Raw genomic sequence first — 18,797 nt, forward strand, 5'->3', positions numbered from 1 at the left:
ACACCTCAGCATCCCGAGCTATCCCGACAGCTTCCACTCATCGGGAGGTCCCAGTTGTAATAAATGACCGAGTCCCAAATAGGCTTACAATTAATGTTTACGATTTATTAAAGGAATACAGGTAAGCAAACAGCGCTGGGTGCGCCAGGAGTCTCTGCTCCACCAAGACGCACACCAGTTACATCAGGAGGCTAGTTTTTATGCTGCTAGGCTAATACATATTCATTACTACTTCTACAAAAGGCAGGGTTATTCTAATTACTTCCCAGAATCCGAACCCTCCCATTGGTGCATGCGTTATCAGTCTCCGGTGGTCCCTCCGGGGGCCGCTCGTACTGAAGGCTCATAGTCTTCCTCCCAGGCTTTGTCCTTTGGTCGTTCTTCAGCTTCTCCCCTCCCCTTATTTAGTAGTTGCTGGGCCAGATGTCAGAAAGCTGTGTCTCGTGCAATAGTCCGCACAGGCACTGCACAGCAAACACACAAAGTAACATTGACTTCAGTTACTCACAACAGTTACTCACCTGATACAGAACTGCATGCAATAAAGGCAACAAGTACTACATTAGTTTATTCTAACAGATCCTACTAGCTGTTACCTCAAAAAGATGTGCGTAGCATACCCCTCACTACTTGGAAACGCATCAGTCCATAAACTCTGATCCACCTGTAGAAGCCTGCAACTGACCGAAGGAAAAACAAACACCCCAAAGAGCAGCCCAAGCAGAATGAGCTCTCTGAGGGGATGCCTGGGACTCACATACCATTTGGCCCCGCCTAGCACCCAAACCCAATCACCTGGGAAAGGGTAGGGGCAAAGCACAAGGAAGTAGGAAGAGAGCAGCAGCAGCTGTGGTGGTTTTTTTCTTTTTGCTTGTGTGTGATTTTTCTGTTTATTTTTTAATCCGTTTTACCTCAACAGCGTGCATAGTGCAGACAAGAGAACTAGGGTGTTTCTAGAAGCAAAAATCCCCATGCTCTTGCTGCAGCTTTGAATATTAAAAGACATTATGACCAAGCAAGTAATTGGAACTCTTCCAACTGGAATTAGCTCAAACTTTTATTTACGTATAAAGAAAAAACTAGGAGTAGAACATCTGCTCCATCTTTTCCTCTCTCACCTTGCCATAGGCAGCTCTGGCTGTGACGTCCCAGATTGCATACTGTGTTTCAGCTTTAACAAATGAAAACCTTTACCCTAACCCTCACCCTTATCCTAACCATTAGCTTACCCTTACCCTAAACCTAACCCTTACCCTTACCCTTACCCTTACCCTTACCCTTACCCTTACCCTTACCCTTACCCTTACCCTTACCCTTACCCTTACCCTTACCCTTACCCTTACCCTTACCCTTACCCTACTCCTTACCCCAACCCTTACCCTAAACCTAACCCTTTCCCTAAACCTAAACCTTATCCTCACCCTAAGCCTTACCCTAACCCTTACCCTTAGCCTTACCCTTGCCCTAACCCTTACCCTTACTCTAATCTGAACCCAAACCCTAACCCTAATACTCTCACCCTAACCCTTACCCTAACCCTAACCACAACCCCAACCCCTAACCCCTAACCCCTAACCCCTAACCCCTAACCCTCTAAACCTATCCCTAACCCTAACCCTCTAAGCCTAACCCTAACCCTCTAACCCTAACAATAACCCCCAACCCCAACCCTCACCCGAAACCCTAACTCTAGCCCCAGCCCTAGCCCCTAACCCTAGTTCCCGAGAACTACATCTCCCGGTATGCTCTGGGCATTCAACATGGCCTCCCGGAAGTCTGGAGTCCCGAGAACTACATCTCCCGGCATGCTCTGGGCACCCAACATGGCCTCCCAGTGCCGGAAAACTACACCTACCAGCATTCCCCGAACAGCCGGCATGGCCAATCACAGGCCGAGTGATCGAGAACTACATTTACAAGCACTCACTGCAACCCTCACTGCCCTTACAAAAAAAGCCTCAAGCCCTAACATCAAAAAAACCTCGAAACCCCTACAGGCCTAACCCAAACTATTTACCACACTAAACCCCTGAAGACCTATGCCTAAAACCCCTAACCCAAAATCTTAGGATGCTCAAAACCCAAACCCAACCCAAAACGTTATGATTTAAAGATCAAAGCCGAATTTCCTTAAGTGGTATATTCTTTATTGCAGCGCTGGATGCACGGGGGATCCTTCCGCCTATCGTGCATGTTCGAAGTGACAAACTATCTCGTATTTATACAGGGAAACAATGAATATTCGATTAGCACCTATACATATTCATTACCTAACCCCGCCTACCCTCGCTTCGTATGCTAATTAGCTTATCAGTCCTTGCGCTTGCGCAAAGCCTTCCAAGAATTGTGGGCCAGGGTCTCCAGGATGTGGGTAGTGGTCTTTGGGAGGAAGGCCGTAGGTCTTCCTCGTAATGCACTTTCTTAATCGGTTGTTTTCCAGGCTGTAAAAATGCTGAGTTGTCTTTCGGTTTAACTGGGGGTCGGCGGATAACAGGATGTCTCAGTTAACAGGACAGAACAGACAGTTGACTCAAGTTATCTCAAGTCTCAGCCTGACTGAGTGTTAACGGATAATGGGGTGTTTTCAAATAACAAAAATGCTTAAACGTAACAGAAGGTCTACGGATAACAAAATGTTGTTTACTTTGTCCTTGCTAACTTTTAATCACAGGTTTTATTTTATCCTAAAGTAAGTTTATACAATATCAAACCACAAGCTTTATTCTATCCTAAAATGAGTTTATACTATATCAGTTAGGATGCTCAAAGCCCTAGCCCAAAAACTTAGGACGCTCAAAACCCAAACCCAATAACTTTGGATACTCAAAACGCAAACCCAAAACATTAAGATGCTCCAAACCCTATCCTGAAAATTTAGGACGCTCCAAACCCTATCCTGGAAATATTAAGATGCTCCAAACCCTATCCAGAAAACTTTGGACGCTCCAAACCCTATCCCGAAAGCTTAGGACGCTCCAACCCCTGACCCAAAAACATCAGGACGCTCAAAGCCCTAACCCAAAAACATTAGGACGCTCAAAACCCAAACCCAAAAACATTAAGATGCTCAAAACCCTTTCCCAAAAACTTAGGATGCTCAATACCCAAATCCAAAAACATTAAGATGCTCAAAACCCTAACCCAACTACTTAGGATGCTTAAAAGCCTATCCCAAAAAATTAGGGCACACAAAAGCCTAACCCCAACAATTAAGATGCTCAAAATCCAAACCCCCAAAATTAGGATACTCAAAACCCTGGCCCTGGAGAACCTAACCTGAAAAAAAAAAAAAAAAAAATAAAAAAAAAAAAAGATCTTAAAACCCTAACCGTAAATAACTGACCAAAAATAAAACCCTAAGACTCTAACCCTAAAAAACGTATCAACACTACAACCCAAAAAACTCTAATACCCTAACATGCTAACCCTGAAACCCTTAAAACCCTAACCCCCAAATCCTTAAAATCCTAACCGTTAAAACTCCAACCCTAAAAACCTTAAAATCCTAAACATAAACCCTGAAACCCCTTACCCTGAAACCCAACCCTAGTGCCCAATCCCTGAAACCTTAAAACCCTGAATCAATCTGTAGCAAATAGCATAGGCTGAGTCGAGGATCTCAGTACAGTAGCATTATTATTCGAGATTACAATGGCAGGTGTCCCACAAGCAGGAGGGTGCCTACCAATTCCATACACAGTTTATACACTTTTTTTTTCTGCCGAGGACCGGGACCCTCCCCTGTTTCCCCATTAACTGTGCTATTCAAGGTTCATAATCTAGCTGGTGCTTCACAGAAAATACACAGCTGCTGGCCTGTTACAAGTCACATTTCTTTTGAGGTTTTTACTCTTTGAGGTGGTAATGTTTCTTACGCCGTGATTTCCACCTAATTGCTGTAAGGATTCTGGTTGTCTGCGTTTTACAAGGTTGTCTGTTATAATAAATAAAAGTCCCAAATAGGATTACAATCAAAGTTCACAATTCACTGAATGAATAGAGGTAAGCAAACAGTGCTGGGTATGCTGGGAGTCTCTGCTCCACCAAGACGCGCACCAGTTATACACCAGTTACCTCCCTTAAGGGATATACAGAAGCTCTCTCAGATATGGCAGTCCTACTTCTTGTGCATGCAGCCGGAGGTCAGTCTAATTCTGGTGCTGTTGGTGGTGGAAGCTGGGGCAACGGTGGTACTGGTGGAGATACCACAGCCACTGGAGGGGGAGCCGCCGGGGGTGGATTGTTAGGATATGGAGGTGGTAGCTTATCCAACGGCTCACGTTTATCTTCTTTTTCTTTTTCATGTTCTTCTTGTTCTTCAAATTTCTTACCTGCTTTTAGTGTAAATATTGAAGCTGGAAAAGGACGTGAAGTCCTCCTGATCCATAATCCTGCATAATCACTTTCTTCCTGGCTAAAAGGTTCCTTTGAATTAACATGAATATTTAAGGCCTGGCAAATCCAGTCTTTGAAGGATCCAAAAACAGGCCGAAAGACATGTAGTCTTAAAGGCTCCTTTGGCCATTCTGTCACACAATACTGGACCATTTTTAATTTACTTTTTCCTTTTCTGGGGTCCCTATCATTCCAATTTCTAATCGTTATTCCTAATGGACTTTCGGGTGGTATGTCTGGTAATTTGCTCCCTTTCTTCTGGTCCCTGGTCTTCGATTTTGTCTGACCCATCTAGGAATTTTACTATGGCAATTCCCACAGCCCTTGGTTACCTTAGTAAGAGTGTCTTGCAGGGGGTCGAGGACCTATCACACACCCACAAATCCTATAGGAATCGCTTCGGTCCTTCACCGGCCAAGTCCCTCGCGGGAGATTGGAACCGCGGTTAGAAGACCTCCACAATCGCTTCGGAACTAAGTTCCATCTCAGTCACACTCTTACACACACAGGCAACCGAACCCCACCCAACCAAACGATATACGCTTTAAATGCTTACGACTCCGTCATCTTCGTTCGGATCTTCACACACAGAATTATGGGCAAAATATAGTTCTGCGGCTGGTAAGGGAGCTGAAAAAAATAATCAGAAACTTTGCTTACCTTTATTCAGGTTCAAGATGCCATTAGTTCCGACCTGACTCAAACAGCAGCCACCAAATGGTGGGGGTGCCTCTCCGCGATCAAACCAGAAATCAGGAACCAAAGCCCTCCCGGACGAGCCCCCAGTTGTAATAAATGACTGGGTCCCAAATCGGATTGCAATTGAAATTTACAATTTATTAAATGAATAGAGGTAAGCAAGCAGCGCTGGGTGCACCAGGAGTCTCTGCTCCACCAAGACGCACACAAGATACATCGGCGGCTGGTTTTTATGCTGCTAGGCTAATACATATTCATTACTACTTCTACAAAAGGCAGGGTTATTCTAATTAGTTCCCAGAATCCAAACCCTCCCACTGGTGCATGCGTTATCAGTCTCCGGTGGTCCCTCTGGGGGCCGCTCGTACTGAAGGCTCGTAGTCTTCCTCCCAGGCTTTTCTCTTGTCCTTCTCCTTTGTCCATCTTGGCTGGATGGCAGACACTTGCATAGTGTCCCATGCAACAGTTGTAATAGTTAGCAGTTATTCTGAAACCCCTTTGTTCTCTTATCCCCTATTGACCCGAATTGCTGGACCATTCCTTTGCAAGATACAAGAACTATATATATATTAACCACTGTGGTTTTCTCAGACGTGTGGTTATACAAGGGTACGTAAGACAGAAGGTCACATTTCATCATATCATGCGGCCCTAGCATTGTTCCATATTGACACGAATCAGATGAACTCATTTCACACTGTTAAGCTGTCTTATCGCTGCAAGCGTATCTCAATACCACCTTCCTTCCCTCTACAGGATGTAACTGCGCAAAAACAACATTTTTATTCCCACAACCTTGATCCCCTTACCCTGAAAGCCTTATTCCCCTTAAACCTAACAACTCTAACCACAACCCTAACCCTTATTATCAACCCCCTAACGCTAATGACACTGACCTTAATCCAAACCCCAAACTGCCCCTAACCCCAGACAACCAACAACGAAACACACACACACAAAGATGGAAACTACAAAAAAGGCAAAACCCTGGATACAGGCCCCAAATCACAAATACGCAACCAAAACGCTACAGAAAAGCCCCAGATGCAGGCCCCAAATGATACAGCTAGGCCTCAAAAGCTCAAGATGCATCCCAAAGCAAAAATGCAGACCCCAAACGTTACAGAAAAGCCTCCAAACCCAGGCTGCAGAAGTCTATAAGCAGGCCCCAAACTGCCAGCAGAAGCAGGCACCAACCACACCCAGATGCAGACCCCAACTGCCCACAAGCAGCTCCTACCCCACCACCCCCTCCCAAGAACTGGACTCCACACAGACACTGGCCCAAGACCCAGGCCCGCCCCCCGCCCCCCCTCACCCCCCCCACCCTCCCCCCCGACACAGGTGTACAAGCAGCTCACAACCCGCCTCTTCAGAGAACGGTCCCAGCCCCCCCCACCCCCCCCAAAACATGGGATGCAGAGGTGTACAACCAACTCCCAACTCCCTCCCCCTCAAAGGGAGGCCCCAAAGACCCCCAAATGAAGGCTCCTAGAGTGAACAAGCACCTCCCAACTCCCCCAGGCACAGGCACCCCCCCCCCCCCAAACACAGGCCACAAAGGTGTATAAACAGCCCAGACCCCCCTTCAAGACCCAGGCCCCTATAGTGTACAAGCAGCTCCCAACCACCCACAGATGCAGGCCCCAACCCCTCTCAAAAGGGAGGCACCTAGAATGCATGAGCAGCTCCCAACCCCCCTAAACATAGGTCCAAAAGTGCACAAGCAGCTCCCAACCCCCCTCAAATACAGACCCCAAAAGTGTACAAGTAGCTCCCCCCCAGAGACAGGACCCAAAGGTGTACAACCAGTTCCCAACACCCCTGAGACACAGCCCCCAACCCACCCCCCCCAGACACAGGGCCCCAAATTCTACAAGCAGCTCCCAACCCCTGCAAGGCAGGCCCCCGACCCTATACAAGCAGCTCCCAACCCTCCCCCCCGCCCTGAGGGAGGCCCCCAAGCCCCCCCAAACACAGGCCCCTACAGTGTACAGGCAGCTCCCAGCCACCCCCAGATGCTGGCCCCAAAGTTGTACAAACAGCTCCCAGCCACCCTGCAGAAACAGATTCCTACATTGTACAAGCAGTTCCCAGCCCCCTAGACACAGCCCCTGACCCCCCACAGATGCAGGCCCCAAAGGTGTACAAGCAGCTCCCACCCCCTCCCAAACGCAGGCCCCAAGCCCCGCCCCCAAACACAGGCCCCTACAACCAGCACCCAACCCCCTACCCCCGATGACAGCCCCAAAGGTGTAGAAGCAGCTCCAAACCTCCTCCCTCAACCCAGGCTCCAACAGTGTACAAGCAGCTCCCAACCAACCCTCCCCTTCCCTTTCCCACCCACCCCCCAACACCCCTCCCCCCCCCCCCCCCCCCGACACAGGCTCCAAAGGAATACAAAGAGCTCCCACCCCTTCCCCAGATGCAGGTCTCAACCCCCCCCGCACCCAGAAGCAGGCCCCAAAGGTGTACAGTCAGCTCCCAACCCCCTCAATGCTGGCCCCAAGGGTCTACAAGCAGCTCCCCTCTTGTCCCCAGATACCGGCCCCAAGACACAGACCCCAAAAGCCTAATCACAGGCCCTGAACTCTAGAGGCAAGCTCCAAAACCCAGGACAAAGCCCCAGTGGTTTGAGACAGGGCCCAAATCCCAGACACAGGCCTCAAACGCTAAACATATGCCAAGAAAAGTATTAGTGCTGGTGCCAAATGTTACAGACAGGCCCAAAAGCCCGAGATGCTCAAGGCTGAGACGTAACTTGGCTTTCTGAATTACTGGAAAGCAGCTTTCATTCTCAGATAACCGTGTGCAGGCTAGATAGGATGGGGCTTCAGGCACCACTTCACCTGAGGAAACACACTGGCATCAGGCACCGCTGTGCCAGACAAGCTTTTTCTGCTAGAACACCCTACTCAGATGCACTGTGGCATTCAAGTGAACTGCTTTCATGCAAATATAACGACTGATGTTACAACCCACCTTGCCTGTGGCACCTGATGAACAGAAGAGTAAGCCACCGCAGCGCTTCAAAACCATCCCTGCACGTGCCGCTCCTTGTCGCTCTCTGGCCTTATCTCATATCCTTAGTGACTTCACCCTTACCCTTACCATTATACTTACTTTTACCCTTAACCTAAACCTTACCCCAACCTTTACCCTTATCCTTACATTAACCATAACCCTTCCCTAAACCTTACACTTTTTCTTAACCTTAACCTTAGCTATAACCTAATACTTACCCGTACGTTTCCCTCACCCTAACCCTAAAATTAACCCTAACCATTACCCTAACACTTACCCTTACCCTAACAATGACCCGTACACTTACACATACCCTTACCCTTACTCTTACCCTAACCCTTACCCTTCCCATAGCTCATACCCTAACACATACTTCTACCCTTAACCTTACTGTTACCCTTACCTTTACTCTATCAGTTACCCTTATGCTTACCATTAACATAAACCTTACTCTTAACCTTACCCTTAACATAAGCCATAGAAAAACACTTACATGTTCACTTACGCTTACACTTACCCTAGCAATTACTCGTACCATTACCCTAGCCCTTAACCTTACCCTTACCCTTAACCTTAACCTTACCCATAACATTAGCCTGATACTTACCCTTACTTTTCCCTCACCCTAACCCTAAAATTAACCCTAACCATTACCCCAACACTTACCCTTACCCTAACCCTTACTCTAACCCTTACCCTTACCATAATCCATACACTAACACATACTTCTACCCGTAACCCTCACCAATACCATTACCCATACCCTTATTCTTACCCTTACCCTAACCCTTAGCTTTACACTTAAGGTTACCATTAACCTTACCCTTACCCTAACACTTATCCTGAACCTAACCCTTACCCTAAACCTTACCTAAACCCTTACCCTGATCCTTACATTAACCCTAACCCTTCCCTAAACCTTACACTTAACCATACCCTTACCCTTAACCTAATACTTACTCTTATGTTTCCCTCACCCTAACCCTAAAATTAACCCTAACCATTACCCTAACACTTACCCTTACCCTAAACCTAACCCTAATTCTTACTCTAACCCTTATCCTGACCCGTACACTTACCCTTACCCTTACCCTTACCCTTACCCTTACCCTTACCCTTACCCTTACCCTTACCCTTACCCTTACCCTTACCCTTACCCTTACCCTTACCCTTACCCTTACCCTTACCCTTATACTTACCCTAAATGTAATGCATGCGATAACCCATACCCTAACACATATTTGTACCCTTAACCGTACCGTTACCCTTGCCCTTACCCTTACTCTATCCGTTACGCTTATGCTTACCCTTAACAAAAACCTTCCCATTAACCTTACCCTTATGCTAACACCTACCCTTAACCTATCCCTTACTCTTATCCTTATCCATACCCTTACCCTTACCCCAACCCTTACCCTTAACCTAACCCTAACCCTAAACCTTACCCCAACCATTGCCCTGAACCTTACATTAACCCTAACGCTTACCCTAAACCTTACACTTACTCTTAACCTTAACCTTATCCTTAACCTTTAGCTAGTACTTAACCTTACGTTTTTCTCACCCTAACCCTAAAATTAACCCTAACAATAACACTAACACTTAGCCTTACCCTTACCATAAGCCATACAACAACACTTAAATGTACACTTACGCTTACACTTACCGTAGGAATTACTCGTTCAATTACTCCTACCCTTACCCTTACCCTTACCCTTAACCATACCATTCCCCTTACCCTAAACCTTACACTTACCCTTATCCTTACCCTAACCCTCACCCTTACCATTAACCATACCCTTACTCTTATCCTTACCCTAAACCTTACCCCAGCCCTTACCCTGACCCTTACATTAACCCTAACCCTTACCCTAAACCTTACACTTACCCTTAACCTTAACCTAATACTTACCCTTTCTTATCCGTCACCCTAACCCTAAAATTAAGCCAATCCATTACCCTAACACTTACCCTTACCCTAACCCTAATCCTAACTCTAAACCTTAACCTGACTTGTACATTTACCTTATCATTACACTTACCCTAACACTTACCCTTACCATAGCCCATAACCTAACTCATACTTCTACCCTTAAACTTACCGTTACACTTACCCTTACTCTACCCGTTACCCTTATGCTTACCCTTAACATAAACCTTACCCTTAACCTTACCCTTACCATAAGCCATACAGCAACACTTACAAGTACACTTAAGCTTACATTTACCCTTGCAATTACTCCTAAAATTACCCTTACCATTACCCTGACCCTTACCCTTACCCTTAGCCTTACCCATAACATTACGGTTACCCTTAATCTAACCCTAAACCTTACCCTTATCCTAACCCTTACCCTTTTTGCTACACTTGCTCTTAGCCTAAATCTAAACCTTACACTTACACTTACCCTTACCCTCAATCTTACCATTACCCATGCCCTTTCTCTTACCCTTATCCTAACCCTTATCCTTACACTTACTGTTACCTTTAACATTACCCTTAGCCTAACACTTACCCTTACCCTATCACTTCCACTTATCCTTATCCATACCTTTACCCTTACCCTCAACCTTACCCTTAACCTAACCCTAACCCTAAACCTTACCTGAACCCTTATCCTGACGCTTACATTAACCCAAACACTTACCCTAAAACTTAAACTTACTCCTATCCTTAACCTTACCCTTAACATAATAGTAACCCTTACATTTCCCTCACCCTAAGCCTAAAATTAACCCTAATCATTACCCTAACAATTACAATAACCCTAACCCTTACTCTAACCCTTACACTGACCCGTAGCCCTACACTTACCCGTACCCTGACACTTACCCTAACCCTTACCCTGACCATAGCCCATACCCTAACACATACTTGTACCCTTAACCATACTGTTACCCTTACCCTTACTCTATCCGTTACCCTTATGCTTACCATTAACATAAACCTTACTCTTAACCTTACCCTTACCATAAGCCATAGAAAAACACTTACATGTTCACTTACGCTTACACTTACCCTAGCAATTACTCGTACAATTACCCTTAACCTTACCATTAACCTACCCCTAAAACTTACCCTTATCCTAACATTTACCCTTATACTAAACCTTACCCTTTCTGCTACACTTATCCTTTGCCTAATTCTAAACCTTACCCTAACCCTCACCTTACCTAAATCTAACCATAACCCTAACCCTCACCCTTACCCTTACCATTATACTTACTTTTACCTTTAACCTAAACCTTACCCAGCCCTTACACCCTTACATTAACCCTAACCCTTACCCTAAACCTTACACTTATTCTTAACCTTAACCTTAGCTATAACCTAATGCTTACCCTTACCTTTCCCTAAACCTAACACTAAAATTAACCCTAACCATTACCCTTACACATACCCTTACCCTTACCCTTCCCATAGCTCATACCCTAACACATACTTCTACCCTTAACCTTACTGTTACTCTTACCTTTACTCTATCAGTTACCCTTACGCTTACCATTAACATAAACCTTACTCTTAACCTTACCCTTAACATAAGCCATAGAAAAACACTTACATGTTCACTTACGCTTACACTTACCCTAGCAATTATTCGTACAATTACCCTTACCCTTACACTTCCCCTTACCAAACCATTACCCTTACCCTTAACCTAACCCTTAACCTTACTCTTATCCTAACACTTACCCTTACCGTAACCCTTACCCTTTCTGCTACACTTTCCCTTAGCCTAAATCTAAACCTTACACGTACCCTTACCGTAACCCTCACCCTTACCATTATCCATACCCTTATTCTTAACCTTACCCTAACCCTTAGCTTTACACTTAAGGTTACCATTAACTTACCCTTACCCTAACACTTATCCTGAACCTAACCCTTACCCTTACCTAAACCCTTACCCTGATCCTTACATTAACCCTAACCCTTCCCTAAACCTTACACTTACTCTTAACCTTAACCTTACCCTTACCCTTAACCTAATACTTACCCTTTCTTATCCGTCACCCTAACCCTGAAATTAAGCCAATCCATTACCCTAACACTTACCCTTACCCTAACCCTAATCCTAACTCTAAACATTAACCTGACTTGTACACTTACCTTATCATTACACTTACCCTAACACTTACCCTTACCATAGCCCATAACCTAAATCATACTTCTACCCTTAAACTTACCGTTACACTTACCCTTACTCTACCCGTTACCCTTATGCTTACCCTTAACATAAACCTTACCCTTAACCTTACCCTTACCATAAGCCATACAGCAACACTTACAAGTACACTTAAGCTTACATTTACCCTTGCAATTACTCCTAAAATTACACTTACCCTTACCCTTACCCTTAGCCTTACCCTTACCCTTACCCATAACATTACGGTTACCCTTAATCTAACCCTAAACCTTACCCTTATCCTAACCCTTACCCTTTTTGCTACACTTGCACTTAGCCTAAATCTAAACCTTACACTTACACTTACCCTTACCCTTACCCTCAATCTTACCATTACCCATGCCCTTTCTCTTACCCTTATCCTAACCCTTATCCTTACACTTACTGTTACCTTTAACATTACCCTTACCCTAACACTTACCCTAACACTTACCCTTACCCTATCACTTCCACTTATCCTTATCCATACCTTTACCCTTACCCTAAACCTTACCCTTAACCTAACCCTAACCCTAAACCTTACCTGAACCCTTACCCTGACGCTTACATTAACCCAAACACTTACCCTAAAACTTAAACTTACTCCTATCCTTAACCTTACCCTTAACATAATAGTAACCCTTACATTTCCCTCACCCTAAGCCTAAAATTAACCCTAATCATTACCCTAACAATTACCCTAACCCTAACCCTAACCCTAACCCTTACCCTTACCCGTACCCTTACCCTTACCCTTACACTTACCAAACCATTACTCTTACCCTTAACCTAACCCTCAACCTTACCCTTATCCTAACACTTACACTTATTGTAACCCTTACCCTTTCTGCTACACCTACCCTTAGCCTAAATCTAAACCTTACACTTACCCTTAGCCTAAACCTCACCCTTACCATTACCCATACCCTTACTCTTACCCTTACCCTAACCCTTACCCTTACACTTCCCGTTACCATTAACCTTACCCTTACCCTAACACTTACCCTTACCCTATCCCTTACACTTATCCTTATCCATACAACTTATCCTTAAACTAACACTTAACCTTAACCTAACCCTAAACCTTACTCCAGCCCTTACCCTGACCCTTACATTAACCCTTACCCTTACCCTAAACCTCAGACTTGCTCTTAACCTTAACCTTAGCTGTAACCTAATACTTACCCTTACGTTTCCCTCACCCTAAGCCTAAAATTAACCCTAACCATTACCCTAGCAGTTACCCTAACCCTAACCCTTACTCAAACCCTTACAACGACCCGTACCCTTACACATACCCTTACTCTTACCCTTACCCTAACCCTTACCCTTACACTTACCGTTAACATTAACCTTACCCTTACCCTAACACTTACCCTTACCCTATCCCTTACACTTATCCTTGTCCATACAACTTATCCTTAAACTAACACTTAACCTTAACCTAACCCTAAATCTTACCCCAACCCTTACGCTGACCCTTACATTAACCCTTACCCTTACCCTAAACCTTACACTTACTCTGAACCTTAACCTAATACTTTCCCTTTCTTCTCCGTCACCCTAACCCTAAAATTAACGCTAACCATTACCCTAACACTTACCCTTACCCTAACCCTAACCCTCATCCTAACTCTAAACCTTACCCTGAGTTGTACACGTACCCTAACCCTTACCCTTACCATAACCCATACCCTACAACATACTTCTACCCATAACCTTTTCCGTTACACTTAACCTTACTGTATCCGTTACCCTTACACTTACACTTAACATAAACCTTACCCATAACCTTACCCTTACCATAAGGCATACAACAACACTTACATGTACACTTAGGCTTACACATACCCTAGCAATTACTCGTACAATTACCCTTGCCCTTACCCTTACCCTTACCCTTAACCTTACCCATAACATTAGCCTGATACTTACCCTTACTTTTCCCTCACCCTAACCCTAAAATTAACCCTAACCATTACCCCAACACTTACCCTTACCCTAACCCTTACTCTAACGCTTACCCTTACCATAATCCATACTCTAACACATACTTCTACCCATACCCTTACCCTTATTGTAACCCTTACCATTACTCTTACCCTTACCCTTACACTTACCCTTATACTTACACTTACCCCAAACCTTACACTTACCCCAAACCTTACACTTACCATATAACATACCCTAACACATACTCGTACCCTTAACCTTACCGTTACCCTTACACTTACCCTTACTCTATCCGTTGCCCTTAGCCTAAATCTAAACCTTACCTTTACCCTTATTCTAAAACTTACCCTTACCATTACCCGTATACTTACTCTTAGACTTACCCTAAACCTTACCCCAGCCATTACCCTGACCCTTACATTAACCCTAAACCGTATCCTAAACCTTACACTTACTCTTAACCTTACCCTAATACTTTCCCTTTCTTATCCGTCACCCTAACCCTAAAATTAACCCTAACCATTACCCTAACACTTACCCTTACCCTAACCCTAACTCTAGCCCTTAGCGTGACCCGTACCCTTAAACTTACACTTACCCTTATACTAACCCTATCCCTTACCCTTACCATAAGGAATACCCTAACACATATTTGTACCCTTAACGTTACCTTTACCGTTACCCTTAGCTTTATCCGTTACGCTTACCATTAACATAAACCTTACCCTTACCATAAGCCATACAACAACACATACATGTACACTTACGCTTACACTTCCCCTAAGGGGCAGGGTAAGGGCTGGAGTAAGGTTTAGGGTTAGGGTAAGGTTAAGGGTAAGGGTTAGGGTAAGGGTAATGTTAAATGTAACAGTAAGTGTAAGGATAAGTGTTAGGGGAAGGGTAAGAGTAAGGGTATGAGTAATGGTAAGTTTGAGGGTAAAGGAAGAGGTTAATTGTGAGGTTTAGATTTAGCCTAAAGGTAAGTGTAGCAGATAGGGTAAGGGTTACGGTAAGGGTAAGCGTTAGGATAAGGTTAAGGTTTAGGCTTACGGTAAGGGTAAGGGTAATTGTACGAGTAATTGTTAGGGTAAGTGTACATTTAAGTGTTGTTGTATGGCTTATGGTAAGGGTAAAGTTAAGTGTTAGGGTTATTCTTAGGGTTAATTTTAGGGTTAGGGTGAGAAAAACGTAAGGTTAAGTACTAGCTAAAGGTTAAGGATAAGGTTAAGGTTAAGAGTAAGTGTAAGGTTTAGGGTAAGGGTAAGGGTTAATGTAAGGGTCAGGGTAAGGGTTGGGGTAAGGTTTAGGTTAAGGGTAAAAGTAAGTATAATGGTAAGCGTAAGGGTGAGGATTAGGGTAATGGTTAGATTTAGGTAAGGGTGAGGGTTAGGGTAAGGTTTAGAATTAGGCAAAGGGTAAGTGTAGCAGAAAGGGTAAGGGTTACGGTAAGGGTAAGTGTTAGGAGAAGTGTATGGTTTAGGGTTACGTTAAGGGTAAGGGTAATGGTATGGGTAAGGGCAAGGGTAAGGGTAAAGGTAAGGTTAAGGTTAAGGGTAATTGTACGAGTAATTGCTAGGGTAAGTGTAAGCGTAAGTGAACATGTAAGTGTTTTTCTATGGCTTATGGTAAGGGTAAGGTTAAGAGTAAGGTTTATGTTAATGGTAAGCATAAGGGTAATGGATAGAGTAAGGGTAAGGGTAACAGTATGGTTAAGGGTACAAGTATGTGTTAGGGTATGGGCTATGGTCAGGGTAAGGGTTAGGGTAAGTGTCAGGGTACGGGTAAGTGTAGGGCTACGGGTCAGTGTAAGGGTTAGAGTAAGGGTTAGGGTTAGGGTAACTGTTAGGGTAATGGTTAGGGTTAATTTTAGGGTTAGGGTTAGGGAAAGGTAAGGGTAAGTAGTAGGTTAAGGTTAAGGGTAAGGTTAAGGTTAAGAGTAAGTGTAAGGTTTAGGGTACGGTTTAGGGTTAATGTAAGGGTCAGGGTAAGGATAGGGTTAAGATATAGGGTAAGGGTAAGAGTAAGTGTACGGGTAATGGTAAGGGTAAGTGTTAGGGTTAGGGTAACGGTAAGGGTAAGGTTTAGATTTAGGCTAAGGGTAAGTGTAGCAGAAAGGGTAAGGGTTACGGTAAGGGTAAGTGTTAGGAGAAGTGTATGATTTAGGGTTATGTTAAGGGTAAGGGTAATGGTATGGGTAAGGGCAAGGGTAAGGGTAAGGGTAAGGTTAAGGGTAAGGGTAATTGTACGAGTAATTGCTAGGGTAAGTGTATGTTAGGTGTGTTAGGGTATGGTAGGGTAAGTGTATGGTAGTGTGTTAGGGTATGTTATATGGTAAGTGTAAGGTTTAGGGTAAGTGTAAGGGTAAGGGTAAGGGTAAGGTACGGGTCAGGGTAAGGGATAGAGTAAGGTTTAGGGTTAGGTTTAGTGTAAGGGCACGTGTTAGGGTAATGGTTAGGGTTAATTTTAGGGTTAGGGTGACGGATAAGAAAGGGAAAGTATTAGGTTAAGCTTAAGGGTAAGCTTAAGGTTAAGAGTAGGTGGATGATCTGGTCCGCATGGTGGCGGAGCTCAAGGAGGAGGTGGAGAGGTTGAGGGCCATCAGGGAGTGTGAGCGGGAGATAGACTTCTGGAGTAACTCCCTGCAGGGCCTCAAGGGGAGGTGCCGAGGTGAGACTCCCCAAATGGGGGCGGACCCCCTGCCCTGTCCCCGTCGGGCAGAGGGAGGGGATCTGGGAGCTGAGGAGGAATGGAAACAGGTCCCTGCTCGACATCGCAGGCGATGCTCTTCCCTTCCGGCCCCACCTTCCCAGGTGCCCTTACGCAACAGGTTTGAGGCCCTAGAGATTGAGAGGCCGGTGTGTGAGGAAGAGGTAGCAAATGTTCCCAGGAGGATGCCTGGGGCGAGGAGGTCGACTCCGCGCCTCAGGACTGCCTCCACCAAGAAAGACAGGAGGGTTATTGTTGTTGGTGACTCGATTCTTAGGGGAACAGAGGGCCCTATTTGTCGGCCTGACCCTACCCGTAGGGAAGTCTGCTGTCTCCCTGGGGCCAGGGTCAGGGACGTTGCCAGGAAGCTTCCTAACCTGGTACGCCCCTCTGACTATTACCCCCTTTTGATAGTCCAGGCGGGCAGTGATAACATCGAAGAGAGAAGCCTCAAGGCTATCAAAAGGGACTTTAGGGGAATGGGTCGGTTAGTGGATGGAGCGGGAGTGCAGGTGGTGTTTTCGTCCATCCCTATGGTGGCAGGGAGGGGTTCAGAGAGGACACGGAAAGCCCACCTGTTAAACACGTGGCTCCGGGGCTGGTGCCAACGCAGAAATCTTGGGTTTTTTGATCATGGGGCACTTTACTCAGTACCTGGCCTGATGGCCGCAGACGGGTCCCTATCTTTTAGGGGAAAAAGGATCCTGGGCCAGGAGCTGGCAGGGCTCATTGAGAGGGCTTTAAACTAGGTAGGAAGGGGGATGGGGCTGAGGCTAGGATTGCTGGGGCTGTGCCAGGGGGAACAATGGCAAGGCCGGAGGATAAGGCAATGGCCCAGCTGAAGTGCATCTACACCAATGCATGCAGCATGGGTAACAAACAGGAGGAGCTGGAAGCCATCGTGCGGCAGGCAGGCTACGACTTGGTTGCCATCACGGAGACGTGGTGGGACCAGTCTCATGACTGGAGTGCTGCAATGCCTGGCTATAAGCTCTATAGAAGGGACAGGCAGCATAGAAGGGGTGGTGGTGTGGCTCTCTATATTAGAGAGTCTTTCGAGGTTGTAGAACTCGAGGTTGGGAATGACAAGGTCGAGTCCCTTTGGGTTAGGATCGGCAGGGACAACAAGGCTAGTGTCCTGGTCGGGGTCTGCTATAGACCGCCGAACCAGGATGAGGAGACGGATGAGGAATTCTACAGGCAGCTGACAGAGGTTGCAAAATCATCAGCTCTTGTACTCGTGGGGGACTTCAACTTCCCTGACATATCCTGGAAGCACAACACAGCCCTGAGAAAGCAGTCTAGGAGGTTTCTGGAGAGCGTGGAAGATAGCTTCCTGACGCAGCTGGTTAGTGAGCCTAGCAGGGGAGGTGCCCCGCTAGACCTTCTCTTCACAAACAGAGAAGGACTGGTGGAGGATGTGATCGTCGGGAGCTGTCTCGGGCAGAGTGACCACACAATGGTGGAGTTCACTATTCTTGGCGAGGCCAGGAAGGGGACCAGTAAAACCGCTGTATTGGACTTTCGGAGGGCTGACTTTGAACTGCTCAGGACACTGGTTGGTGGAGTCCCTTGGGAGGCGGTTCTGAAGGGCAGAGGGGTCCAGGAAGGCTGGGCGCTCTTCAAGAGGGAAGTCTTCATGGCGCAGGAACGGTCTGTCCCCACGTGCCCAAAGACGAGCTGGCGGGGAAGAAGACCGGCCTGGCTCAACAGAGAATTGTGGCTTGATCTTAGGAGGAAAAAGAGGGTTTATAAGCTTTGGAAAAGTGGGCAGGCCACTAAGGAGGACTTTAAAGAAGTAGCGAGGCTGTGCAGGGACAAAATTAGGAAGGCCAAAGCTCATCTGGAGCTCAA

The 18,797-nt window shown here is 45.8% G+C and overlaps 2 long non-coding RNA genes across 4 annotated transcripts in view; one reads left to right on the forward strand and one right to left on the reverse strand.

Moving 5' to 3' along the window:
* The window catches only part of LOC311439516, an 88,063-nt gene that overhangs the window by 37,901 nt on the left and 31,365 nt on the right, over positions 1-18,797 (forward strand). The window lies entirely within an intron of this gene.
* LOC311439520 lies at positions 80-7,385 on the reverse strand. Of its 2 annotated transcripts, XR_014694784.1 has the most exons (3): positions 7,368-7,385; positions 5,056-5,634; positions 80-464 (listed from the first exon to the last, which is right to left on the reverse strand). It is a non-coding gene; the product is annotated as an uncharacterized lncRNA (long non-coding RNA). The 2 variants fall into 2 exon arrangements; XR_014694785.1 differs by lacking the exon at positions 7,368-7,385 and having other exon boundaries at positions 5,056-6,296.

This window comes from Aythya ferina (assembly GCF_964211825.1).
Source record: "Aythya ferina genome assembly, chromosome: 7".
NCBI classification, from domain to species: Eukaryota; Metazoa; Chordata; class Aves; order Anseriformes; family Anatidae; genus Aythya; species Aythya ferina.